The sequence below is a fragment of the Mirounga angustirostris genome, unplaced genomic scaffold (genome assembly GCF_029215605.1).
Source record: "Mirounga angustirostris isolate CCGP_5_RB_7025 unplaced genomic scaffold, mMirAng1.0.hap1 SCAF_12, whole genome shotgun sequence".
NCBI lineage: Eukaryota > Metazoa > Chordata > Mammalia > Carnivora > Phocidae > Mirounga > Mirounga angustirostris.
Genome location: NW_026991720.1, coordinates 5,634,967 through 5,653,018, shown reverse-complemented (window position 1 = coordinate 5,653,018; position 18,052 = coordinate 5,634,967). Strand labels below are relative to the sequence as shown.

General features: G+C 53.1%; 1 protein-coding gene across 7 annotated transcripts in view; it reads right to left on the bottom strand.

The window, feature by feature from the left end:
• PRKAG2 (protein kinase AMP-activated non-catalytic subunit gamma 2) overlaps positions 1-18,052 on the bottom strand; it is a 258,642-nt gene that overhangs the window by 97,072 nt on the left and 143,518 nt on the right. The gene's annotated exons all lie outside the window — the stretch shown is intronic.

The window sequence follows — 18,052 nt, the reverse complement described above, 5'->3', positions numbered from 1 at the left end:
AGAGTCCAGTGGCTGGATTTGTTTTCCAAGAGAAGCAGAATCTGGATTCGGGTCTGGTGTCTCACATTTCTGGATAACTCAGTAAACTTTTTATTTTAAATTTGATATTTAAAATTTTTAAACCATGGGAGTCAAAGCAAAGATGTCAGTACCAAGGGCTACCTCTTTGCCACTCGCCGCTTCTGACCCAGACAAAGACGCATCAGGCTGCAGAGCTGTAAGCCTGGACCTCCTTTGCAGGGCTACTCCGTCCGGAATTCCAGAGCCCTCTCCTCACAGTCCACAGTCCCTGTACACATGTGTGTTCCCTTCTCTGCTTCCACCTTTGCTCCCCGGAGGAACCTCCTATTCCTCGGGAATCAATTCAACCAACCCCTTTCTTCTGACTCTCCAGCCCTGTGACCCCTCTACCCTGGACTCGTGAGCACATATCACCCACATGATGTCACAACACGCTATTTAACACCGAAACCAAATGTGAAAGTATGTAAGTTTCCCGTCCCCAACAAAATCCCCCATCTGTCTTTGGGGCAGGGGTTCTGGGTTGGCCTTTTAGGTCCCCACAGCAGCCAGTGCTGCCCTGGTGGGGGGAGGGTGCCTGGAAGATCCTCGCCACCCAACAGGCAAGGCGAGAGAAGGGAGCACGGAAGGGTGTGAGGCTGAAGCTTTGTGGGTGTCTTCTCTCCGTCCCCTTGCCCAGGGAGTGTTCAGGGTACATATTTCCCTGGTGGGAATTTCGGAAGGAACCAATCAAAGGAGGAGGGTCATTTTCTAGGGAACCCCCTTTCCCATGAAGCCATCCCAAGTGGGATGACCTCTGGGAAGCAGGTCTAGGTGAAAGCAGGAGATAGAACACTTGATCACCCATGGTTTTGTGGGTCTCAAAACTTAAGATACCAAAGGCCTCCAAAAGGAAAGCCCCCAACTCTTTTAGAAACAAAAATTTTCCCCCAAAGGTCTTGAGAAGCAAAGCCCGTTTTGAGGTAGGGCTTGGGGATGGGGGAGGAAGGAGAGGGAGGATTAAAAGCAGGAGATCTGGTGGTTTCCAGCTGTTGGGGGAGGGGTGGCCCGGCAGGCAGGGTGATAGAGGAGCTGCCTGGCCCACGTCTGGGCCCTTCTCTAGTGTCACGGCTTCGATGCTCCCCAGGGGTGCCCACAGAGCAGTGAGGAATGGAGATGCCCGCCAAGGCTCAGAGGGGGCGTGCCTGGGCCTTTCAGAGGGCTCTGCTGGGGGGCAGAAGAGGGAAGCTCATGTGCTACTCTGTGGAGCCCAGCACCCCATGGGCCTCACGCCCCCAGGGGTGGTGGCTCATCCTCCCATGGTTCTTCCAGCAAGAGTCCTCAGCTGGCCCACTAGCCTCGTTCCTCACAGAGCAGCCCAGAACAGGCTAGTTCTCACGTCACAGGCTAACAGGGAATTTATGTTCTGTGCTCCCAACGCTCGCCGCAACCACTGGACACAGACGCCCCCTGGGTGCTTCCAGGGGCGAGTACTAGAGACCCAACAGACGGGTGAAACAGAGAGGGATGGGGGGCATTTGAACTCAAAGCTGGTGCCACCAACCACGTTCTAACAGCCTGTGAGAGCCCCTTGGGTGAAGCCCCTGTGGGGGCCTGGCTCTCCATGTTAAGGAGGGGCCGCCCTCAGTGAGGACGCGCCCGCATCTGTCCAAACACAGGGCACAATCCAAACCGGCCCCCCCATCTTGCCTGTGACTCTACCCCCAGACCCAGCTCGGACTCTGGCTCCAACCACACCCCCAGGGCTGTTTTCAGAAGCTGGGACAAAAATGCCTCTGTGGAGGCATTCCAGCAACGTCTACCAAAACTGCAAAGGCACATGCTCCTTGACCCAACAGTCTGCTTCTGGGATTTCCTTCCGTAGATGCAGTTGCGTGGTTGCTGAAGGCGAGCGTGCGGGGTCATTCGTCACAGTGGTGCTTTTAAAAGCAGAGACTGTGGGGCACCTGGGTGGCTCAGTTGGTTAAGCGACTGCCTTCGGCTCAGGTCATGATCCTGGGGTCCCTGGATCGAGTCCCGCGTCGGGCACCCTGCTCGGCAAGGAGCCTGCTTCTCCCTCTAACCCTCCCCTCTCTCATGACCTCTCTCTCTCTCTCTCATTCTCGCTCTCTCAAATAAGTAAATAAATCTTTAAAAAAAAAAAAAACAAAAGCAGAGACTGCAGGTGCAGATGCTCGTCGGCAGGAAGGGGCTAACACGGCGACGGCACATCCACGCAGACAGCCATGGCTCCCTGACGGGCGCGACGGACTGCTGCCTCCTTCTTACCTCTGAGACCGAGCGGGAAGTGAAAAGGCAACCCCCAGAGCCATCTGCACAGAATGACCCCACTCACAGTCTCAGAAAGGGGGATAAGAACGTACATACGAATATTCGGCCCGTCTGCACGTGCCCAGAGTATCTCGGGGAGGATGCGGAGGCACCGCTGGAGACAGGAAGGGAGGGAAGGGACAACTGTCATCGTCCACCCTTTCCTATTTTACAACTTTCATATCATGTGGATGCCTGGCAACTCAGAAAATTACTTTCTTCAGCCCCTGTTCAGCTTTTGAGCCAAGAGGCTGGCTGACACCATATAGATGCGCCTCCCGCCTCTTGCCCTGATCCCAGCTGCCTGCCCCCAGCTCTGGGGAGGTCTATCTCCCCCTCTCCCCCTCTCCTCCCCCCCCCGCCCCAGGATGGAAGCACTCCGAGGGCAGGGCCTGGTCAGTCTCCCTCTCTCTCTACAAGAGGCTGTCCCATTCACAACATTCTTCAGGGATGAAGCCCAGTTGTCATTATGTAAGGGACATTCAAAGCTGGCAGACTTCCTTGCAAGCTCTTTGGGCATAGAATATTCCTTCCTAAGTGTAAATAATTTAAGAGAACATGACTAAGCAGCTGCCCCCTAAGAGGGCTCTTTAAAGCCCAAATGGTGGCTTCTGCTTCTCCTATGGCTCATCCTCTGTGGGCCATCCTCTGCGTCCTGGAATGGTCTGAACCTGGTGCTATAGAGGCAAGGAGGATGGTGCAGGACACCCACAGCCCTGGACACAAGCTTGCTGAGCTGTCTGGGGTGAGGAGAAGCTAAGTGGGCTTCCTGTCTGGTGGGGGTAACAACTGGCTTCTAGCGGAACAGAATGATTCTCCACGCCCCCAGGAAAGCTCCCCTCAGCGAAGTCCCTCCAAGTTCAAAAATGCTTCCATCTTTCCACCCGGCCTTCCTGTCTCCTCTCTGCCCCCTTCTGGAGTGGGTGGTCTCGTTGGGGAAAACGGGATGATGCTCTGGACTCTAGAGGGGGAGGGAACAGGTAAAATGATGTGAGGATTAGCAATATGTGTAGTTTAAGGTACAGGGAAAGAACCTTCCTAGGGCCAAAAATATGCCCCCTCTTTTCCCTGATACATGAACCATCGTTAAGAGGGGTAGAGTCTTGCAATAGCGACATCTTTTTTTGCATAATGCCTCACTGTTTACAAAGTGCTCCTACACACTCTTGCCCCATTTGCTCCCTGAAGCCATGCCCTGGGGGCAGCTTTATTTTCCCACTTTGTAGAGGGAGAAACCAGTGACCCGAGAAGCTGCTGGTCCCTGGTCCTTTAGTGAGTAAATAATGGCAGAGGGCACACCTGTAACCAGCGTCCTGACTCCAAATCCTAAACCCTTCTGCCAGCATTGAATAGGGAGATTGCAGGGAGATCACAAAGACTTAAAACAACATTTTGGGTGTGCGAAAGTGGGATTTCACAGGCCAGCGGGCAGGACAGCTTAGAAAGCACTGGGTGCAGAAGGGAAGTGAGAGGTAGGAAGGAGGGAAAGGGGGACAGGAGGAGAGGTGGGCTTGGAGCTTTTTGGGCTTCCTCCCATGGGGTGGGCTTCCTCCCATGGGGTGGGCTTCCTCCCATGGGGTGGGCTTCCTCCCATGGGGTGGGCTTCCTCCCATGGGGTGGGCTTCCTTGTCAGCCAGCAAGAGTGGAAACGTGGAGGAGACTTTTACTCGCATTTATGATGTTTTACCAGGAAAAGGGGGGATGTCTTATGAAAGAAAGCGGGAGGGTAAGAATGACATCCCTAAGTTTTTTTCTTCTTTTGATTATTGATGTCACAATTCTTAAATGAAGAGGAGAATGGGGCAGTGCAATCCCCCATTACTTTGAAATAGACCAATTTATTTCCTAATCACGGGGCCAACTGCCAAGCCACAAGCTTTCAGGAAGACCAGGGTCTGCTCATCCAGCTGCCAGGGGCCAAGCGTGTGCAGGCGTGGAGGAGGGGGTGTGTTCCATGAATCCGATGAATCCCACCTTTCAGTCCGGCTGGGGAAAGTGAGGCAAAAACCACACCCAAACCCAAACACACCATACCATATGCAGGGAGCACGGGGAGTTAAATGCGTGGAACACTAGAGCAGGAGATGCTCGGAGAAGGGGTGGGAAAGCCCAGTAGAGACACCAGAAAAGAGCTGGGCCTGCAATCTGGAAAACAAAACAAATCTGCCCCCCAATTAAGGCGACCTTCCGAAGGGCCCAGACAAGACTGGGCTGCAGCAACAGTACCCAGAGCAGACAGGGTTCCCCCGTTTTGTTCTTCTGAGAAGGCTTTCCCTCCTTCTTCTGCTTCTTAAGGACTTTGTTTAGGATCGCTGTCAGCCTCTGAGAGTGAACAATGCCTTTGATTCTCCTGGGGTAGCAGCCAGGACGAGTGAATAGGCACAGTGAGTGAGCAGAAACGGCTCCTGGCAGCCACACAGGACACCAGGCAAGCGGCTCCAGACACCAGGGAGCCATGAGCTGGTGACTTCACAGGGCCAGGCTGTATTGGCATGAGCTACGTCTACAGAGATGGGGGAGGAGGCGGCACAGGGGCGCCCCTGGAAGAAAGTGAGCAGACGTTTGCAGAAGGACAGCAGTGTGGTGTGGAAAGCGGAGGCCTGGATTTCAGAAGCCTCAAGTTCTAGGCCTAGTTTTGCCACTAAGCAGCCATGGGCCCTTAGGCAAATCAAGCCCTTGCGTCGGTAAAAAAAAAAATAAACCAGGTAGACCAGATGGCTGTTTGGGGTGCACATGCTCCCCCTCCCCCCTGCCCTTGGGCAGCACATGCATACGGTCTGAAATAACAAGGATAAAATTCATTCTGTTCCTGTTCTTTTTTTTTTTTTTTTTTAAAGATTTTATTTATTTATTTGAGAGAGAGAGAATGAGAGAGAGCACATGAGAGGGGGGAGGGTCAGAGGGAGAAGCAGACCCCCGCCGAGCAGGGAGCCCGAGGCGGGACTCGATCCCGGGACTCCAGGATCATGACCTGAGCCGAAGGCAGTCGCTTAACCAACTGAGCCACCCAGGCGCCCCTCTGTTCCTGTTCTTAAACGTCCTTGCTGACCATTGTCTCATGAGAAGAGCAAATATTCAATTTACGCTGGATGGGAGGCTTACTTAGATGCAGTTCTAAAAACAACTAACGACTCGTTACAGAGATGAGGGGACTTACGGCTTTTGTTCCTAACTTTGAAGAGATGATGACGAGGGTCATGGGGTGGGGGGGATGGTGGCACATGCAGGGAGAGGCAGGAGTCCCTGCTGCTCAGGAACCGTGCCACAAAGAGGGGCACTTAAAGGGTCAGAAAGCCCGGTAATAGGAGCAGCACAACCGATGCTGCACGTGCTGGGTCTGGTGTGGTTCGAGAAAAAGCCCGTCTGCCACTCGCTTTGCTTAGGATGGCTTTTCTCCACAAGTAAATTTACTGCTTCAATTTTTATTTTTTTTTTAAAGATTTTATTTATTTATTTGACAGAGAGAGACCCAGCGAGAGAGGGAACACAAGCAGGGGGAGTGGGAGAGGGAGAAGCAGGCTTCCCGCGGAGCAGGGAGCCCGATGTGGGACTCGATCCCAGGACCCTGGGATCATGACCTGAGCCGAAGGCAGATGCTTAACGACTGAGCCACCCAGGCGCCCTGGTTATCCTCTGCTCCTCCTGGCACTGCCCTCCACGATCCCCTTCATTTTTGCCCTGAATTACCTGAGGTGGGACCTACCCAAGGTGAGACCTACCCGAGGTAGGAACTAACCGAGATGAGACCTACCCAAGAGGGGAACTCAGAAGGACAAGAAATCCCTTCCCATCTCTTCTCCCTGGGTTTCCCCCTTGAGGAGCCTGGGGGAGCTCGGGGGATACCAAAGGCAGTGGAGGCTCTGTGTCTAAAGGAGTAAGAAGCTTCACTATCAGGAAATGTGGGTCAAAACCTGAGACCCTCTTGAATCCTAGGCCTTGAGATCTGAACCCTGATGGTAGGTTTCCAGGTTCTTCTTGGTTTTAAGGAACCAATCACGTCTTATGGCAGCTGGACTTTCTGGGGCATGAACTCTACTTGTGGGGTAAAACTAGACTTCTCTGGCCTCAGTGGGCTGGGGTTGCAATGGGTGCAAACATAAGCAGCCATTCTTACTTGCTCATGAGGAGGGTTTGGCCGACTGTCCCTGGTACATGTATGGTCTGGGTTTGCCCCAATCCAGTGATCTGCTCTGAGGTTCTGTGTAGAATATTCCTGAAGAGTCCCCAAATGTTTTTCATTGCACTTTGGACACCTTTCTGCCTTCATTTCACATGGGAAGGTTTTGCTCAAAACCCTTGGTCTGGGCAGTCCCTGATCTCCATCTTCACTGAGTTAGCCCAACACACTGGACACACTGGACACAGTGCCTGGGCCACAAGTTGAGAATATGTTTTATAATCTTTAATAGTTGAAACTATTCAAAATATGTTGGAGCCTGTCTAGAGTCATTTTGGAATCAAAGCATTATGGTAATTCAGTGGGTGAAAAATTCTTTCTATTAAAAAAACACAAAAATCCTTTTAGGACATTTTCTAAGGTTCTTATTCTCCTAGAAGGCATCCAGGAAAAACTAGTTTTACAGGGCTCTGAAAACCCCATAGCATTCTGGACCTAGTTGTTAGGTAGCAGGCTCAAGCATATTGATATTTGCATAATAAACTGGAAAAGAAAACAAAACCAAGACAGGGATGGAGAAGGAAATGGGAATTTGGCAGGGGTTGACTCTAGATCAGCCCCTACAGGGTGGTCCCAGCCTCTGGTGCCTGCCCCGGCCTTTAGAAGAGCTGTGCCCTCTTCATGCTCATCCGGAGGTCTGAGTTCTGCTTCATGGATCCAAAATGCAACCCTAGATACTTCACAAAAGTATATGTGCCTTTTGATATTGAAGCTAAGAGGCAATCCTTGAGGAAAGGAGAGAAAAAAAAAAAAAAAAAAAAAAGCCCTCCATCGCTTTGTAAAAGGGAGAGACTCTAGAACAATCCTAAGCCCTCAGGTCCTTTGTAAGAGGCAGAGATTCTAAAACAATCCATTTCAAAACAGATTCTGACAAGCAACTTGCTAAGGATTTGCCAATGAGGGGAGAACAGTGATGCTGGTCCCTTCTGATGACGATCTTTGTGGAATCACAGAAGCAACAGGTGTTAATTGATACTCTGTAGATTAATTCAGCTGAATGAGAAGAGTCCCCACCTAAAGAATCATAGGGGGACTCAGCGGCCAGTGACCTCAGCAGATAAACATCCCATGGCCTCATTTTACAGTGGAGAAAGTGCAGGCCCTGAAAGTGAAGTGTCAGGTCCAGGGGCAACAGCTGGGTCAGAAGCAGGGCCACGCACAGCAATGACATGGCTCTTTAGACCCCCGGTCTGGTGTTAGAGAGGTTTCAGACACCGGCTTCACAACCGTGGAGGGTCAGGGAGGACACCATCTGTGTAGGTGAGAGAAAAGAGCATGTGCTCACACAGGAGGCCGGCAGGTGCTTGGAGTCAGAGGTGGGAGGGTGGGACGCAAAGGATACCCCTGTGGTCCACACTGCTGCACTCAGGCTCTCTCTGGCCTGCCCCACGCTCCTCCTCCCATGTCCGCCAGCCACCCCCAGAGCTCCTGCAGCCTGCACGGTGGGGGTGGGGGTGGGGGGATGGAGCAGGTAGTGGGAAGCCATGACCAGGACATACTGGATTTGGGAGGAGGAAATGAGGTGACTCTAGGTTCCCTCCTGGGTCAATATGGTGACTACCGTCTCCTGAGAGAACATAAGGGAAGGTTCCTTCCTGGGTCAGTATGGCGACTGCCATCTCCTGAGAGAACATAAGGGAAGGACACTAATTCAGTAAGAGACCCATGGGCTTTCAGACTCCATCAGGTGCCCAGTGGGCAGGGGAAAGGTTATCTGGTGTTGGCCACAGCGGGGACTGGAAGATTTCTGGGCAGGAGCCCCCCTCAGCGCCCTGCCCTGCTCGGATGTGCTCCCCGGTCAGGACTAGCTTTCTATGCACGTTCAGACAAGTCTTTCTAACCTCCATTTCTCCAAGATGCCTGCTTATAACACTGTCGTTCCGGCAAACCGTTCTGGCAAAGCCAGCCTGTCTAGCACATGCAGGTATCACTGGGATATAAGATGGCGGATCTGGTTGGAGGGCACGCTGGGAATGAACTCTGCTGATATGTGACCAGAGGGAAGGTCAAGACCCCCAGGCTCCAAAAGCATGCCTCGTGGCGAGAGGTCTCCACCGGGAGAGCTTCTGCCTGAAACACCCCCATTCTGACCGGGCCTGCCCCCCCGTGCCGGGAACATGGACGTGCCATTGTTCCCCATGCTCCGTCTCCAGCCCCTCTTGGAATTCCTCGTCATCTACCATCTGCTTATTAGTCTAGCTACTGGGGAAAGTCCCCAGAAACTGGGAAGGGATTCTGCGAGTGTGTCTGGGTCCCAGGACCCTTGTATAGTCTGCTGAAATTGATAAATGAAGCACAGATACACAAATTATTCTCTTTCTGAAATAATCACATGGCAGTCTAACTCCCCAAAGGCCAGGTTTTAAGAATTTGAATTCCAGGGCGCCTGGGTGGCTCAGTTGGTTAAGCGACTGCCTTCGGCTCGGGTCATGATCCTGGAGTCCCGGGATCGAGTCCCGCATCGGGCTCCCTGCTCGGCAGGGAGTCTGCTTCTCCCTCTGACCCTCCTCCCTCTCATGCTGTCTCTCATTCTCTCTCTCTCAAATAAATAAATAAAATCTTTAAAAAAAATAAAAAAATAAAAAAATAAAATCAGAAACCGGACCTTGAGCTCTTCCTACACTTTCCATAATGTGGGCTATTTGAATCTAATCAGTACGCCTGAGGAGAGCTCCTCCCTGCCACAGACCGCAGGCCCCGGCTGCCAGTGACGGGGACCCTGCGGCTCTGCTTGATGCCCCACTCTGGAGTTTCCTGGGTTCTTTAACCTTACCCTGGGGGGGCGCTCCCGATCCCCCCTGCCTCTACGCTCTGGGCTCAATCCCAGTGACAAGGGGATGTGGGTGATCTAGAAGGTGCTCGGAGCCACCGTCCCTTCCCTGAGATAAGTCTTGGGTAATTTCCAGATGGGCAAGACACACTATTCTACCAGGCACGATGGTTTCCAAACCTCTACTCTGGAAGCCATGTTTAGCAAAGCAGGAGGAGGGGGAGGTAGAGGCTGGGAGCTGGGGAGATGGTCTGTGGGTGAGCGGTTCCGGCCTGGCTCTCGCCCTCCCGCCGGGGCTCCGGGCAGGCCAGGTGGTGGCCGGCAGCCAGCTGGGGGCATTCCCTTCCAGGGGCGCCGGCTGTAGCCGGCTGCCACGGGACTCCGACCAGGGCTCTCCTGTGGCCTGTTGACTCAACACATCACCTGACACCACACGCCAGGACCTCTGGGTGTGAGGTGCCAGGGAGACTGGACGGGTGTGTGAGGGGCCAGGGAGGCCTCGGGCCGGGCCGGCGTCCAGGCCACCTCTGCCACCAGCGCTGGTTTCTGTGGTGCTGGTCTGGGCTCTCCGCTCTCCTCATTCACCTCGCGAATAAAGGGACTGTGGGCCTGCTCCCGGGGAATTAATGGGTAGATTCCCTGTGAAGGAGGAAGAGGGGAGGAAGGAAAGCCGCAGACAGAAGGGAATCAGGCAGCTCATGCTGAAAACACATGTCCTGGCTGTGTCCTTTCAAAGGCAATCCAGAACCTTATGCCCAGGATCTGCCTCGGCCCTCGACAAACACCACAGCAATCCAACAATCCCACAGCAGTTCTGGGAATTGAGGGTCAAAGATGACAGCATCAGACCTGAATTTTTCCTTGTGCTTTTAGTAGAGCAGTAACGAGTCAACCGGAGGGGACTGGCAAAGGCGCTGTCCTCCTGGGGAGCCCAGAATTCCTCACCTTCCAGTGTCTGACATTAACCACCACTGTCCAAGCTCGTTTTATGGGTAGAAGAAGCCAGCCTCCTATTTGTATGACGTTCAGGTTTGGAAGGTCCCTTGACCTCTTCCAAATACCTCATCTACTCCATCAATCTCTCTGGTGACCAAGCCTCCCCTTTCTCCATGTTGTTTTTACCTAAAGGACTGCATGCCCGGTTCATGGCGTCTGGCCCGGATACTGTTACCCTACAAATGACAGCAAGGAGGTGCAGTCCCCGGGAAGGTGAGTGAGGGGAGGAAGGACAGGGGCTGGAGCTCTGGATTCAGTTGTACCCAGTTAGCACACTCTGCCTCTACCTCATTTTCTCTCTGGTGCTCTCCTCCCTGGGTTTCTAGAATTGGGGCAGGAGAAATGATATCAGAACGCTGTTATTAGGGGAGCAGGTTTTTCCCCATTTACCTTCTGATTCACTCCATAGCGTCAGCATCTATTGTTGGCTAAACTCATCTTTTGTAAAGCTGGTTTCTAGAGATCCCTGACTTTTCTTTCTTTTCTTTCTTTCTTTCTTTCCTTCCTTCCTTCCTTTCTTTCTTTTCTTTCAATATTTTATTTATTTGACAGAGAGAGACACAGCGAGAGAGGGAACACAAACAGGGGGAGTGGGAGAGGGAGAAGCAGGCTCCCTGCAGAGCAGGGAGCCGGATGCGGGGCTCGATCCCAGGACTCTGGGATCATGACCTGAGCCGAAGCAGATGCTTAACGACTGAGCCACCCAGGCACCCCGACTTCTTCCTTCCTTTCTTCCTTCCTTCCTTCCTTTCTTTCTTTTTCTTTCTTCCTTCCTTCCTTCTTTCTTTCTCTTTCTTCCTCTCTCTCTTGTTCTTTCTTTCTCTCTTTCTTTCCTTCTTTCTCTTGAGCGTGCATGAGTGGGAGAGGGCCAGTGGGAGGGGGAGAGAGAGACTCTCAAGCAGGCTCCTCACCCATTGCTGAGGAGCCTGACGTGGGGCTCGATCTCCCGACCCTGAGATCATGACCTGAGCCAAAACCAAGAGTTGGATGTTTAACTGACTGAGCCACCCAGGCACCCTGAGATCACCGGTTTCTCGAGTTAACTTATTCCTCCTTTTTATGCACCTTGCACATTCCAGTATTACGAATTATAGTATGCTGTAGTTACTTCTTTACATATCCTGTCTCCTTCACTAAGCATGATTGATAGTGAGTTTCATTTACCATGGTGCCCCAGCCTGGTACATAATCCCAGCATTGTTCACAGTGCCTATGTGGCACACCTTAGTTCAACAGAATGCCCAACCAGCACAGTCCATAAAAGAACAAACAAATGAGCTGGGTTTCATTAAAATTTAAAACTTAAGCTCTTGAAAACATACCGTTAGGAAAATGAGGAAAGATAAGTGGCAGGGAGAAAATATCGGCAAAACATACATGTTAAAGGATTTGTATCCAGAATATATAAAGAACTCTCAAGACTCAATAATAAAAGAAAAATGGTTCAATAAAGAAAGTGAACAGAAGATTAAAACAGATACTTCAGCCAAGAAGACATACAAATGACAAGCACGCTGAAAGGTGCTTATTAACTATTAGTCATGAGGGGTACCCACTTTAAGACAGCAATGAGATACCACCGCACACCTAGGAGACTAGCTAATTCTCTCTAAAACTGACGATACAAAGTGCTGGCAAGGATATGGAGGAACAGGAACTCTCATATGTTCAGAATGGTGCAGCCAGTTTGGAAAACCGTTGGACAATTGCTTACGAAGCTAAACATATACTTACAGTACAGCCCCACAAAGCCACTAGAAAAGGAAGTAAAAACTTACGTTCATACAAAACTGGCATGCAAATGTTTATACTGGATTTATTCATAGTTGCCCCAAGCTGGAAACAACCCACAAAGCCCTTCAACTCGTGAATTAATAGACAAGCTGGTGCATCCAAATGGAACATTCCACAGTAATAAAAGGGAAGGAACCATTGAGATATGCAGCATCACGGATGAATCTCAAATGCACTTTGCTAAATAAAAGAAGACTGTACACTAGATTTTACCATTTAAATAGAAATTATAGGGGAAAAAGCAAAATTACAGGGAGGAGAAAATTATAGGTTATAAAAATTATAAAGGGGCATGAGCGAATTTTTTGGGTTCCATATCTCGATGGTGGTGGTGACTATACAATTATACACGTTTGTCAAAGCTCACAGAACTGTACACTGGAAAAGGTGAATTTTACTGTGTGTAAACTATACGTCAGTAAACCTGACTGTAAAAAAAAAAAAGCTCTAATATGACTTTGAGGGCGGCTATCTATGCAGCCTGGGCTAATGGGGGGACCAGGTATCATTTTCCCTGGGCCCTGAAGGAGAGATGGGTAGAGTAGGGCTATGATGCCGACCCGGATGGGGCCGTGATGCAGACCTGAGTAGGGCTGGGATGCAGACCTGGGCGGAGCTGGGATGCAGACTTGGGTAGGGCCATGACGCACATATGGGTAGGGCTGGGATGCATCCCGTGTCTGCATCCCAGCCCTACCCATATGTAAATCATGTAATGCAACATTACAGTTGAGGTGGGACCCTGGCATGTGACCCAAGAGCTGCTCAGTTACAAATAGCAGCTAGACTCCCCCCCCTCTGGCCAGAAGATTGTTTTGGGAAACAGTATGGAGTGACCATGGCTAAGCAGGGGGAAAGTGAGCTCTGGGCTCTGGGAGCCCCTGAGCTTGCTGGCCTGTGCCCTTCAGGCCCATTGGGAAGGGGAGCAGATGAGGAGAGTTCAAAGGTCAGGCTGGAGGAAGGGAAGAAAGTCCCTGAAGAGTGCGCAGAGAGAAGCAGGCCGAGTGAGGCTCTGGCAGACAGGTCACCCAAGCTCACATTCAAGGCCGCTGGACAGACACAGCTGGGCGTTGCCCAGAGCAGCACTACAGAGTGCGTTCGATGCCTGCCTCCCCTCCCAGGTCCATCCCTCTCCCTGGGAGTCTTTGTCTGGCTCCCCAGGGAGGCCCCTGCAGGCCCAGGAGGTTTCTGCACAATTGCATCACTGTGGGGGGCTTTCCCCATTTTATTTAAAAATTTTTAAAGATTTTATTTATTTATCTGACACAGAGAGAGAGAGCACAAGCAGAGAAGCAGCAGAGGGAGAGGGAGAAGCAGGCTCTCCGCGGAGCAGGGAGCCTGATGTGGGGCTCGATCCCAGGACCCTGGGACCATGACCTGAGCCAAAGGCAGACGCTCAACCGACTGAGCCACCCAGGCGCCCCGCTTTCCCCATTTTAAAACATCGTGGTAAAATAAGGGTTTTGCTTTGGTTTTTAAAAACTTATATGCCAAGTACAGGAATAGTCATGAATATCTGAGAATATCTTAGTAAACTTTCTGAGTAAGCTAATTTGTGGATCACAACATCTTCAAAAATTTTTTTAATCATAAAATGCAAAGAACATAAAATTTACCATCTTAACTATTTTTAAGTGAACAATTAAGGGGCATGAAGTACATTCACACTGTTGTGCAACCATCAGCACCCTCATGTCCAGAACTCTTCATCTTCCCAAACTGAAACTGTCCCTATGAAACACGCATCCCCGTCCCCTCCCCCAGCCCCTGGTGCCCACCTCTCTACTTTCTGGGTCCGTGGATCTGACCACTCCAGGGTCCTCCTGAACAGGCATCACACAGGATTTGTCCTTCTGTGACTGGCTTATTTCACTTGGCATAATGTCCTCAAGGTTCATCCATGTCCTAGCATATGTCAGGATTTATTCCTTTTTAAGGCTGAATACTGTTCCATTGTATGGCCAGACACATAGTACTTCCTTTCCTTCCCTTTCCCTTCCTTCCTTCTTTTTTAAAGATTTATTCTTTTATTTTTAGAGAGAGAGAGAGCAGGGGGAGGGAGAGAGAAAATCTCAAGTAGACTCCCCCCTGAGCAGGGAGCCCGATGCGGGGCTTGATCCCCCAACCCTGAGATCATGACCTGAGCCGAAACCAAGAGTCAGAAACTTCACCGACTGAGCCACCCAGGAGCCCCTCACACAGTGCTTTCCTTTAAAACTCGCTTCCAGCTTTGCTATTGCTTCGTTTCTCTCAAGAGATGGCGAACCCTCCTGGCGTGCAACCGCCCTCCCCTTTGGCAGCAGTCTTGCTGTGACTCCCACAGTCCAGTTTCTGCATGGCCCCTTGGGTGGGGCACGAAAGGCCCGGAACGAGGAGTCAGGAGTGCGATGCCTACGCCACTCCTAAAGACCCGCTGGGGACGCCCCCACGGTCCCTCCTGGTCAGAATGTCTGTCTAGCTGGGCTATTGCCTGCCCCTTCCCTCTGGGCTCTGCACGTGTGTGGGGTGCTGGGCCGCGGTCACAGGACCCCGCGCCGGTCACCCAGGCCTGCAGTGGGAGGGAGTCCGGGGAGATGTCAGACATTCCTTGCCTTCCTGTAGCCAAGTTTCTGAAAGCCCTGCCGAGGGCAATGTGACATTTCCATGACACCTGGGGAGGCTGCCGGCAGTGACATAACTGGAGGGGGGAGGGTTGGGGGTGTGTCCCCTGGGCAGAGAGCCTGCCAAGCGGGGCCCAGTCCGATGACTCGCTGTTGTGTAAATTAAAGCAACAGTCACCTGATCTTCCCTGTCTCAGCTGACCTTGCTCCCCTGATGTGACCCCCCTACCATGTCGGTCACTCAGGCACAGGGGTCTCTTCAAGAAAGCCGTTCGAGAAAATCCCTATCGTCTTCCTGGGAGGATGACACAAATACCATAGGCAGGTTATTTGGAGGGGTCCCCAGAGGGGACAAGCCCCTCCTAGCAGGTGCCTGGGACAGGCCGTTCTGTGGGTTCACGAGGGCTCACGGGGGGCTCATGGGGGCCAGCATGGAGCTGGGTGCTGGACCAGGGGCTGCGGAGGCACCTGCGAGGAAACACAGCCCCTGCCTTCTCTCAACTCACCCTGCGGGCACTTCAGCCACAAACTCTAGCTCTACCGCGAACCAGCGTGGCCCACGTACACCCTGGGCCTCAGTTTAGCTCTCAGTGAAATGGACAAATCAAAAATGAACTCTTGAGAGGCGCCTGGGTGGCTCAGTCGGTGAAGTGTCCGACTCTTGATTTCAGCTCAGGTCATGATCTCAGGGTCGTGAGATCGAGCCCCGCGTCGGGGCTTAAGATTCTCCCTCTGCCCCTCCGCACTCGCTCGCTCTCTCTCTGTCTTAAAAAAAAAAAGAAGAAAAGAAAAAAGAAAGAACTCCTGAATGGGATACCTCCCTTGGGTAGCGAGGCAACTTAGCTCCCAAAGCTGCTGAAAGCCGGTCCTCTTCAGAGTGGTCTGCGCCCAAGTTGTCAGGCTGGATGCCAGCTTCACCTTTAGCCCGCTGTGAAGGGCAGCCCCGGTCCGCAGACCCTCACACTAGGCCCACCCGGGGGCTTTAGTCCCAGGGAGAAACCGTGGACGCCACATCCTCCAGACTCAGCTCGGCAAGAACCGTCTGGGTCATCTGACGAGCAGGTAGGCCGCCCTCTGTGTACGTACCACCCCAGCTCTTCCAGGGTCTGAGGGCGCGCGCTCGATGCCAGAACCAGGGTCCAGTGCGGCCTGCTAGAGGTGCCCAGTGGCTTGGCCTCACGTCAGGTCTCCTGCCCAGCCCGGGCCAGGGCTGTGGGAGCGCCACAGACCTTCCTTCTATTTCAGCCCCCAAATACCTCCCCCTTGTTCTTTACCGTTCGGAGTGTGGCTCTGACCAGCTGCTGCTGCGCCTACTACGCGACAGAGACCATCGTGGACCATCGTCCACCCGGGGCGTTCTCACTGTGTCCGTGGCAGCCTGAGCACGGGGCTCCGTGGTGGCATGGGACCTTATCGTGGATGTGGCAAAGCGGCTGTTCTGGAGACCGGGGGCAAGTGGGAAAGTGGAGGGCTTTCGGGGGCCCAAGCCAGGCCTTGGCTGCTGTGGTCATCTGCTCTGCCGGCCTGGGCCTCCCGCCACGCATCGCGCAGCCCCGAGGGCCGTCATCCCTCCCGTGACTCGGAACAAGGGCCTCTTTTTCTTGCCTGAATATCGTATGGCCAAGGGGAAACTATCACCCTCAGTTGTGAAACGTTACAGAGGTTCCCCTCAACCTCCCGTCCATCATCCACTTTCAAAAATGCAGGCTCTTAGGTTTTAAACCCCCCAGTCTGAAAAGTAGGTTTGAGATCCAGGTGAGGGTGGGGCTGGGGCAAACCTCCCTGTCCTTTCAAGTCAGAATGAAGCCAGCTGGAAGGACAGGGTGTGAAAGAGAAGCTGAAGGGGCCATGCAGAGGAGCAAGCCCATGGCCGGTCTCGGGCTGGCCAGTTCCTCCGTGGAACTCTGGAAGGCCCTGTGCGCTGAGCTGCTGAGCCGCTGAGCAGGGCAGCTCTCCTTCTCCAGGCTTCTGCCGGGGCCTGGGGCTGCCACCTGCAGACTGAGCCCCTCCCTCTGGCTCCCCCGCCACAGATTCCTTGAGAGAAAGGAAGAAATGGGCCCTGCCCTCAGGGAACTGTTGGAAGGGAGACAAACAGTCAGGCAGGGGGTCAGTCATGTCTGGGTCAGGGAGTCCAGGCGCTGTGGGAGGCTCAGCCTGGGGGTGGTCGGAGCCAATTCCCAAAGGATGCCTGAGAACAGCCCAGGGGGAGGGTGGCAGCCTGGGGGTTGGGGCGGGGCACATAGGGAACTCCAGGGCCTGAACAAAGTGGGGGTTCAGCTGTGGCTGCTCAGGCAGGCCCGCGGAAGGCCTTGACCTCAGGTGGGCTTCACTCCGAGCCAACAGCAAGTATGGCAGGCGGGCAGGCTGTCGCCCGATGGGCCCGCCATCACACCTCACTGGAGTGCCGAGCACAGAATGGGCCAAGGCAGGTGTGGGGAAGAGAGAACTGATGGATCAGGCCATCGGAGCCATGGACATGGCCCAGCCTTCCACCTTTTCACCTCCTGACACACAGGTTCAAGGGCACCACAATAGAGAAGGGTGGGTGCAGAGGACTGAGACAAACCCAAACAAACTTCTTGTCCCTGAGCCCTTGTCTCTGAGACCACTTTTGAGGGAATCCACATTCTGAGGGGAATGGATGCCATAACACTGGCATTGAACCCTTGCACACCTGGGAAGAAGAGAGCGTCTCCAGACACCAGGAGCATGGCCTTCTGCCCCCCCGCCCCCGACCGAGGCAGGCTGAGATGCAGCGAGGGTCCCTGTGAACACCCCGTCTGTGGGAGGTCCAGGCACACTCCCATATACACGGTTGCCAAGCTTGAACGGTCACTGGCAGAGTTTCAGAGAGCGAAGGAAGTAACCTGCAAGTCAGCAGCCCTTCCAGAAAATCTGGGCAGTGTCCCTAAATGCCCTGAGGAGATGTGAGGCCACCCATCTCTGAGCTCCACCCACCCCCCTGTGCACCACGTTGTCTCCTGTCGACAGCCGGGAAAGCTCACCTGCGTTGCAGCAGGTGACTCTTGAAGGAACCAAACGAATAGTTACGTTGAAGGCAAGGCAGCTGTCAGGATTTCTGGGCGGGGGGTCCTGCCTGGTGATTCCTGAGGATCCCCCTCAAAGGCCACCCTCCCCCCGGGGGTGAGGCTGCTGCTGGCCGAGTCCCTAGAGACGTGGGGGAGATGCCGCCTGGCTGGCCCGAGGCCACAGGGTGCCCGCAGGTTTTCTGTCTCGGCCCCCTGCTGAGAAAGAGGAGCTGGGGAGACCAGCGGCACCCCAGAGTCACTGGGGCTGAGATGGCAAAGCACTTCTCTTCAACTTTAGATAAAGGAGGCTGGTATAAGGAGGACCCCCCTTCCTGCTGTGGATGTTTATTTTTGA